This window comes from Gastrolobium bilobum, unplaced genomic scaffold (genome assembly GCF_033153095.1).
Source record: "Gastrolobium bilobum isolate Gb01-03AN ecotype WA unplaced genomic scaffold, APGP_CSIRO_Gbil_v1 utg5633, whole genome shotgun sequence".
In the NCBI taxonomy this organism is placed as follows: domain Eukaryota; kingdom Viridiplantae; phylum Streptophyta; class Magnoliopsida; order Fabales; family Fabaceae; genus Gastrolobium; species Gastrolobium bilobum.
Window position 1 is genome coordinate 9687 of NW_026895617.1, and position 8921 is coordinate 18607.

The window sequence follows — 8921 nt, forward strand, 5'->3', positions numbered from 1 at the left end:
TAAAATTATTAGACATGAGTTCAAATCATTTCCATTATGTGGCATTCTCCCTGACCTCGAGGTCAAATGAATGGAATGAAAATGCATGAACAATAAAGGGATTTACTACGCCTTTTTTAATGGATTATTAAAGTTTTCATCATCAGTCTTGCTCTTGCACGACTTAAGAGCATGCTCACCTCTATAGACTTTGTTGGATCTTTACTTTATTTGATCCCCTTCTTTGTTTCGTTCATGGATTGGATGCCCAGCGGTGAAAGCTTTTCACGCCCCCCACAGTCCGAGCCCACACAAGCAGCACGCCAAGAAAACAATAATTCCAGACCAGAGCAGTCGGTTGCCCTTAAGGTTGACCATCCCTTGTTGGATGACAAGACTCGTCGTGCCGAACTAGATGAACGAGCGGGGTTTCATTTTCAAGGGTTGTTAGAAGAGAAAAAAAAGAGAGGGCCATTGAGAAAGCTCTGTTCTCCGACGGGTATTCCCGGGATGAGCTTTCGCAAAGGAACAAACGAAATGAGATTCGAGGGTTTTTGTTCTACCCTAATGGGAAACTTCTTTCTTTAATAAAATACAAATCATATGTGAAAGAAGTAGAATTTGGTTCCCACCGTAGCCAACCCTATGAAGTTCTTATAAGTGCCATCTCTTCTTCAAGGCTCTTTCTAAATCGAGTTAAAAAAATAAAGAGGTGGGAACGGGGGTAGGATAGAAGGTGAAACAGATTGGGCTCACAGAATACTTCAGGGATGGAGTGAAGAGCCACGCACCTAACAGGAACTGTATCAAAAAGGACCGAGAACTACATAAGGTCTGAGATTGACTTCCTTGAAAAGAGGGAGACAAGTTATGTAGGCAGTGGCCATTCCAGAAATCTCGCGGTAGCTCGACCAAAGCCGATCAAAGAATGAAGAGTACCAAAGACACTCCTCGACAACTTTGGAGTGACAAACAGACAGGCTACGGGAGCGTAACCTGGCACCTTCTTTATATGTGTGCGCCTGGATTCTAGAGCCATCGTGTCAAAGCTCATAACTCAACTTAGACAATATCCCTTCTTTTTTTGCCTAAGCTCTTATTTGTTGGGGAGAAACTGATCCAATTCGGAGTTGTGGATATTTATAGGCATCAATCATAGAATACGAACGCTGATTTAGTTCAAATTAAGCTTCCTTCCTATGAATTCGAAAAAAATTTCATACACAAGGAAATTATTCAGGTCCAGAGGCAAGGATCGTAGTTCTCGAACGAGCAATCGAAATGATTCAGGAGCATTCACAGGTTTAGGTATTGTTCCTCCAATGGTATATTCTTTCTTGACTGATTCTTGCTACTTTGTGGTAATTCTAGTAGTGCAAAGGATGGGCAGGTCAAATTGACAAATTATGGCAAGTTCAGTCAATGGGGTATGCCCTAATTTATCTTTCTAGTGGCACTTTGGAGAGTTTTTATTCTTATTTTCTGTAACTATGTTGAAAATAAATAAACTTGAACCAAATATAATATATGGACAGGAGAGTTTGCCTAATACTTATCAGGTTTTTGCACAAGCATAAATCTGTCTGAACTCCCTATGGTTGCTCCTTCCACTTCTTCTGGAAATCTATTATCTTTATCTGTCTTCCACTCCCTGAACATAAAGTTTTGGAGTAGGAAACTTCATGATTTTGAGCTTCAAAATATTTATCAAGTTTTATTCTTCTTTGTTATCTCATATGTTTCTTCCTTTCTTCCCATTTCAAGTTGTAAATTTGACTATATGATGGCTCTTTCCTCTACCACTGATAATTTCTTCTTAAATTTACATGATAATTTGGAGTGGTAAACATTATAACTGAACTTCAAAATATATTATATTTGACTGTAAACCCACCCATATTATCTAATTAATATTTTCTTTTTTTCGTCTTTAATTTTGTAGATCAGGAGCAGTGGTGTAAATAAGTCAGGCTAGGCCAAGCTTTGGCTTTGATAGCCTAAACCTATATAAAATATTTAAAGTCTATACTGGTCTATTAGCTTATTAAAGGCTTGATTTATAGGTCTAATCTGACTTATTATAAAAAATAAAAAAAACTAAAAATCCTAGCACGACCTGTAAGGCCTATCAAGTTGCAAACTAAAGTTAATAGGCTCAAACCAAACTGAAATATAAAAAATAAAATTTCTTATTTACAAAGATAAAATAAAATAATATTTTCATTAACTTACACATGAAATAATGTTCATATAGATCACATGAAAATATTCAAAAAAATCTTATAAAAATATTCATAAAGATTACATGAAAATGTTCATAAAGATCTCATGAAAATATTCATATAGATTACGTGAAAATTTCATATATGTATATATACATATAATTTGCACTTTCTATACTAATTTAATTTTATATTATATTTAAAATTTTAAATATTTAATTTTATGTTATATTTAAAATTTTAAATAAATATTTATTATTTGTTAAAATAACATCAATCCTGTTACTTTAAAAATTAGTGTTACAAATCATGATATCAGAATATGTCTTTAAGCGAATAATATATATCATAAATATAAAAAAATTTAAAAGGTTAGGCTTCAGCCTTTTAGATTAGGCTTTTTAAGAGGGCCTATGTCCTAATTTTTAAATGGACTTTTCTAAAAATCTAAACCTCGTTGTATTTGGGTTTCTTTTATTGTTGATTGGTCTTGACAGTGCAAAATTTATATGTGACTGTCAGTGAGAACTTGTGAAATTTTGAGAGTATAAGCGTCATGTTAGGGGTATTATCAATGACATTGCTTTTATGCCCTGGGAAAATACATGTTTTGTAACTGGTGGAAGTGATCGTGCTGTAATAATTTGGAGTGAGCAGGATGGTGAGAACAAATGGGTGTCAAAAGCATTGCAATGGGAGTTGCTGGTATGCAGCAAAAGCATATTGTGTGGTCTGTTGGTGCTGACAAGAGAATATTTGGGTTTGATGTTTGTATAGATACAACAAATTTCAAGCATAGGATAGATAGTAAATGCATGAGTGTCCTGCCCAATCCATGTGACTTAAATTTATTCATGGTTCAAACAGGATAAATTACACCTGCTTTGTAGTCCATTTTGTCAACTGTGTTTCTTTAGTTTTCACTGGTTATGCTTACAAATTATTTAACGCATCTATCAAAAAAAAAAATTAGTTAATCTAATTATTTGACCCATAATAAAAATCTTACATAAAAAGTATCTACATAATTGATATTATATGACCAATCATATATTACATTTTTCAATTTATTTGAGACAAATTTTTGTACAATGATTTTTTTTAAAAAAAATCAATAAGTTTAAATTTTTTAAAGTAGAATAAAGAGGCTATGCTTACCAAAAAAAAAAAAAAGTTTATAAAATATTCCTAAAAGAGCTATACAATTAAAAAGTTGCATTTTTGAGAAATGTATACCAATCAAAAGAATGGTTTGAATTTTGATGTAAAAGATATATAGAAGGAAGTTATATATATATATATATATATATATATATATATATATATATATATATATATAAGGAATTAACAATTTGGGATAATAAATCCAAATTGTTAATTCCTTCTTAATTGAAAGAAATTATTACGATCCCAATGAACAAAGTAAATAGTACAGTATCTCTATTTAATCCAAATTTTTATCAAAAATATCCATAAAAAGATGTGTTATGCTTGGGACATTTTGATAAATTTGGTGTCAATGTGTCTTATTTCAAAAAAAAAAATCTTTTCATCATTATTCGTTGTTGAAAATGCTAATAAATGAATTTCCTTTTTCGTTTTTCTTCTTCTTTATCAAAAAAAAAAAAAAAGAATGAATTGTTTTTTTTTCATTAAAATTTTGAAAATAAACGTTTAAATATCCTTAAAAAACAAGTAAATAGATCCAAAACATATGAAATGTGGCTAATCCTACTGTAGAACAAGCTATTATCACGAAAGGTGGAATACCACAAAAAGAAAGTGTACCAATTGAAAAAAGCACTTTTTGTAATTGGTGTATGCTTTGTTAAATCGCTCATAAAAATCATATTTTGACTTTTATCCGGAGAATATCCAATAATAGCTTTCATTTAATGAATAATGAATCCAAATTATAAAAATAACAATGCTTTTGAATAAGCATATATAATCAAATGAAATAAAGCGACTCGATAACAACCCATACCTAGAGCCAACATCATACAACCCAATTGAGATATATATTGTAGAATAATCCAAATTTAATATCCTTTTGAGCAAGAGCTAAAGTATCTCCTAAGACTAGCATTATTATACCGATGAAATATATTATCTTCATTACAAATGGGATACCTATAAAGAGAGGAAGAAGTTGTGCTACAAGAAAAATTCCTTCTGCGATCATAGTAGAGGCGTGTATAAGGGCAGAAATTGGAGTAGGCCCTTCCATAGCATTCATAACCATGCATGAAAAGGGAATTGATCATATTTCACAACCGAACCACAAAATAACAAGAGAGCACACAAAGTAATAAAAGAAAAAATTAACCTCATCTTTACAAATTAAATGGCTCGTGTATGGATTTAGATAAATAACACGAATTAGTGTCGTGTGATGTCACAAGTTGACCCATGTGTCAACTGACAAAATTTTTTATTAAGTTAAATTTTTTTTGAAATTTTGGTGATTTTGAAATAACTCGTTGTGGGTCATGGGTCAGTTTTTCTTTTTATTTTTAATTTTTATAGAAAAAATTAAGTTTTCAATTTTTGTATGTCTACTCGAATAACCAACGACCTGCGGCAAGTCATGTCCCGACAACGGCGGACCTACTTAGGCGCCTATGACCGCAAGTTCGGACATAAAAAAATTGTCAACTTCTCATGTACATGGGTTACAATGGTGTGGACTCTGAAGTCCCACAAGTAGATAACCCCTTCTTTGGTTCCTCTATGGAGATTGTGTCTAACAAAAATTAAAACTTCAAACATTCAAAAAAAAAAAAAACCTCTTTTAAAAAGATCCAGATGAAAAAACTGCATAGATTTGTCCATGGCATTCACAGATACAAAGAAAAAATATTTAGCAAAAATCCCAAATAAGAGAACAGCTTAAAGATTTAAAATTTGAAAAGAAATGAACAAGAAAAAAGAGAAAGAGTGAGAAAGAGTGCAATATTATATCTTGTCTAAGTGAAATGTAAGCTCAGTGTTTGGTTTGGGGGTGCAGTACCAGCAGCTCTAGTATGAGGTGTCATGAGCTAAATGGTTTTCAAGCATCAGCATTCTCACTAAACAAAACTACACGGTTTAGTAGTCATTGGCCCAAAAAAAATAACAATCAGCACACTTACAATTAATAACACATCTGCCCATTTGCAGTTATAATTTTATGAACTAAGTTCATATAATTCAGAAATAATTAGCAATATTTGGAGCTGACTTAAATTCAAAGCTTGTCAATCAGAGAAGTTTAGTTATATTCTTTTCTTGTTTATATTTTTGTTTTTTAATGATTGGGATGAATAATTTGACCTGTAGGTCAAACTTTGACAAGACACGAATTCGATTCGTCGATATATTTTGCTACCTCTAATCCTAGTCGGAGGAGAATTGGGGTAAGTGTATAGGGAAATCTTTTAGAATAAATATTTTTAAATTTAATTTTCTTAAAAAAAAATATTAATGCAAGTGCTTCACTACCTCCTAGTTTAATCTTTACAGCTGTCGTTCTTTGTTGCTATAAGACTACCTTTTCATTATTATATCATTTATTGACTTCTTTAATCAAGACCCCCACATTTCTTTCTCACCCTTATTCCTTTATCCGTTTCACGTTGCTCTTTTCCACATGGAGGGTCGAGGCGCTCTCTCCTTTAGAATATTGTTCATTACTAATTTATCTAAAGCAGAAGAATAATAATATTCTTACTGCTGATCGGGATAAGCATATGTCCATAATAAATTACAATTTGTGGGGAGGGGACCATTTGAAAATTGAAATGTGAATTTTTCTTATCTTTGCTGATCTGTCCCCCCATAATCGAAGGTGTTCCCTGCAAGAATCTTTTACTTTGGAGAGGATTTATATGCTTGAATCATAGTAGTTAACCCACCCATTTCACTTCCACCGGAGTGTAATCTATAAGCTTAAGTCAAGTAACAAACCTTTGATATGGAGAAAGAAGAAAATGAAGATGATGATATAACTAAGTCCAGTTTTGGCAAACTATGCTACTCTTCTCTTCTTCCCCTGATTTGAAGAGAGATGCAGGAAAAGGCAAGTCATAAAGGCAAAGGGAAGGCTACGCCTTTCTTTCAGGCTCAATTCATCGAGCTGCACGTGTACTGGTAATTAAGCTAGCTATGTTACACTCAGTCTCCACTTTAATCTCAAATAAGTGATTGTGTTTTTCCTTTTTTTTGTCTTTTGTCATTTCTGGATGCACAATAAGTGCCTGTGTTGATTGTTATCTATGGTTATCATTTATGTTGTGTTTCTTTTTCCACACACGCTTCATGTAATGCTGAATATTTGACTATGAATTCTAAATTTCAAATAGATGTGTCTGTGAATAAGGCATCCTGCTAAAACTGGGGTGGCAAGTGACTTTCAAGTGATATGAAAAATTAAATTAGTTCCAAATCTTAGATATAGTGTTGGTTATATCATCTTTGAAAAAATATAAATGATCACGTAAGTTATTTATTTTGTTCGATCAAATTTGTCTATTAATTAATAAAGTTTCTATCGACAAAATATATATTTAAAATTTTTATTTAATAACTTTTGTCATTTAAATATTAAAATAATTGACAATTTTGGACCAGTTGAATGATCTTGTTCGAGCATTTACTTTGACCATTCGGCAAGGTTGGGTCACTCACTCACCTAAGGACAAATGGTCCTTCCCACATCTGATTATTCTTCACTCTCACATATACATGACCTTTACACATGAAGAGTCATGTAACCTCACACCTTAGTGGGGCTCACACGCTCGTAAATGATTATGGAATCATAATTTTCACTCTAGCGGAATCTTTTCCATGAGCTCATACTTGTTAGGTAATTGGTTTGACATTGCTTCACATCCAAAAAGAAGTGAGTTATGTTTGTGTAAAATTTGGAGATGAAAGCCTTCTTTTGTTTCTCGATGATGAAGTAACACTAAGCTTATATCTTAGGTAGGAACAGGTTGATAGGAGCTCATTTGTTTGCCCCCACATGACCACATGGGAGAAAAAAAAAGAAAAGAAAGGGATGAAGTTTCTTTCACCTTTGGCATAGCATGTCCTAGTAAGAGACCCACACAACGAGCTATTAGTTAAATGATAGAGCTCGCCCCAAATAATTGTGTCGTTATCCTTGGATAACAAGGGTTATTAGCCACATAAATAGTTAAACGTGTTCGTCAACGCTTTTGGTGTTTGTTGCATATCAATTCTTTCTTGACGTGGAAAATAGAGAAATTATCATTTATGAATAAATGGGTTAAGCGGCAACTATAAGTAAATTTAATATTATATCTCAATGCGAAATCTTAAAGCATTAGCTATTAGATTTATGGGTCCTCACAATTGTATATTTCTTACTTAGTTCATTCCTTTTGAATTCAGAACTTTACCATTCACACAACTTTACCATTCACACTTAAATTCTCAATATGCAATTGAATTTAGATATGGCTTGTAGATCCTGATTATTGTGTGCGATTAATGATTAACAATTAGTCGTATTTGACCGATGTGGCGTGACACGAACATTTCCCGGATACAAACCGCAAATAGGCAACATATGACTTGAAGTAATTGAAAAATAACAAATGAGATGGTTGGTTAGTGGTTAATGTAATAAAAATGAGAAAATAGTAAATACAATACTTTATTTTTTATTTGTTAAAAATAATGATTATTACTTTTTCATACTTTTACGCAATCAAACAGAACTTAGAAGAGAGTGGGGTCTTCCAGGCTTTTAGAAGTGATTTGAACGAGCATACGGAGCAAATTTTATATTTTTTTATTTTTTTCGTCTCCAATGAAAGAGCTAAGTGGCTAAGGAGTACTGTGAAATGCTTAGATAAAAGAAAGACTAATTCATGGATGATAGTCTCTAATAAAAGAGCTAAGAAACTAAAGGGTGCCATGAAATACTCGATTAATTCAGTATGTAATTAACAAACTCATGGACATGGCTTTTTAATCATTAGAATGCCATTTTAAAAAAAAAAATCAAAATAATTTAAAATTTAAAAGAATTACTAAAATAACGCAGTAAAACTGATATCGGGAAAGTACGCATTTAAGTTTAAGTTGCGTATGAGATTGATGTACATTCACACATTGATTGAATCAGTTTTTGTCAAATAACATTGCCACGGTTATTTTATTACGGCTAAAGCAGTCACATCCTCTCATACAAAATTGGTCAACGTAGCAAATTATCTGCTTCTTGAATGAATATTAGCCATAACCCCAGTTAAATCGTAATAAAATAACACTGGCTAGGCGCGCATCTTTCACACATACATTTTACTGTATTATTTTGATTTTTTAAATTTTATATTATTTTATTTAAAAAAAAATGAACCATAATAGACAAAACGGACATCGACATGCGTAGACCAAACGAGTAACCAATATAACGCTGGCAAAGCCGAAAATAGCAACGAATCTGATAGGGGGCGTTTGATTGAGGAAAAATATTATGAATGACAGGAAAATGTTATGTATAGGGAAATGGGTGGGAAATGAGATTGGTAAGAAAATGTAAAAAAAAAGTAGTTTGATTGGAAAAAAATTTACAGGAAAAATTAAATAACTTTTGTAAAGTCTATGTTTGGCTGTAAGTAACATATAGATGGGAAAATGCATGGGTATTACAAAATTAACCCTCACTTTATAAATTTTTGAAGTAACAGGGAAGACGCTGGTCTT

The 8921-nt window shown here is 32.2% G+C and overlaps 1 pseudogene; it reads right to left on the minus strand.

Moving 5' to 3' along the window:
• Nucleotides 1-3853: 3853 nt before the first annotated feature.
• On the minus strand, nucleotides 3854-4431 carry LOC133284497 (NAD(P)H-quinone oxidoreductase subunit 5, chloroplastic-like; annotated as a pseudogene).
• Between the last annotated feature and the right edge of the window lie 4490 nt (nucleotides 4432-8921).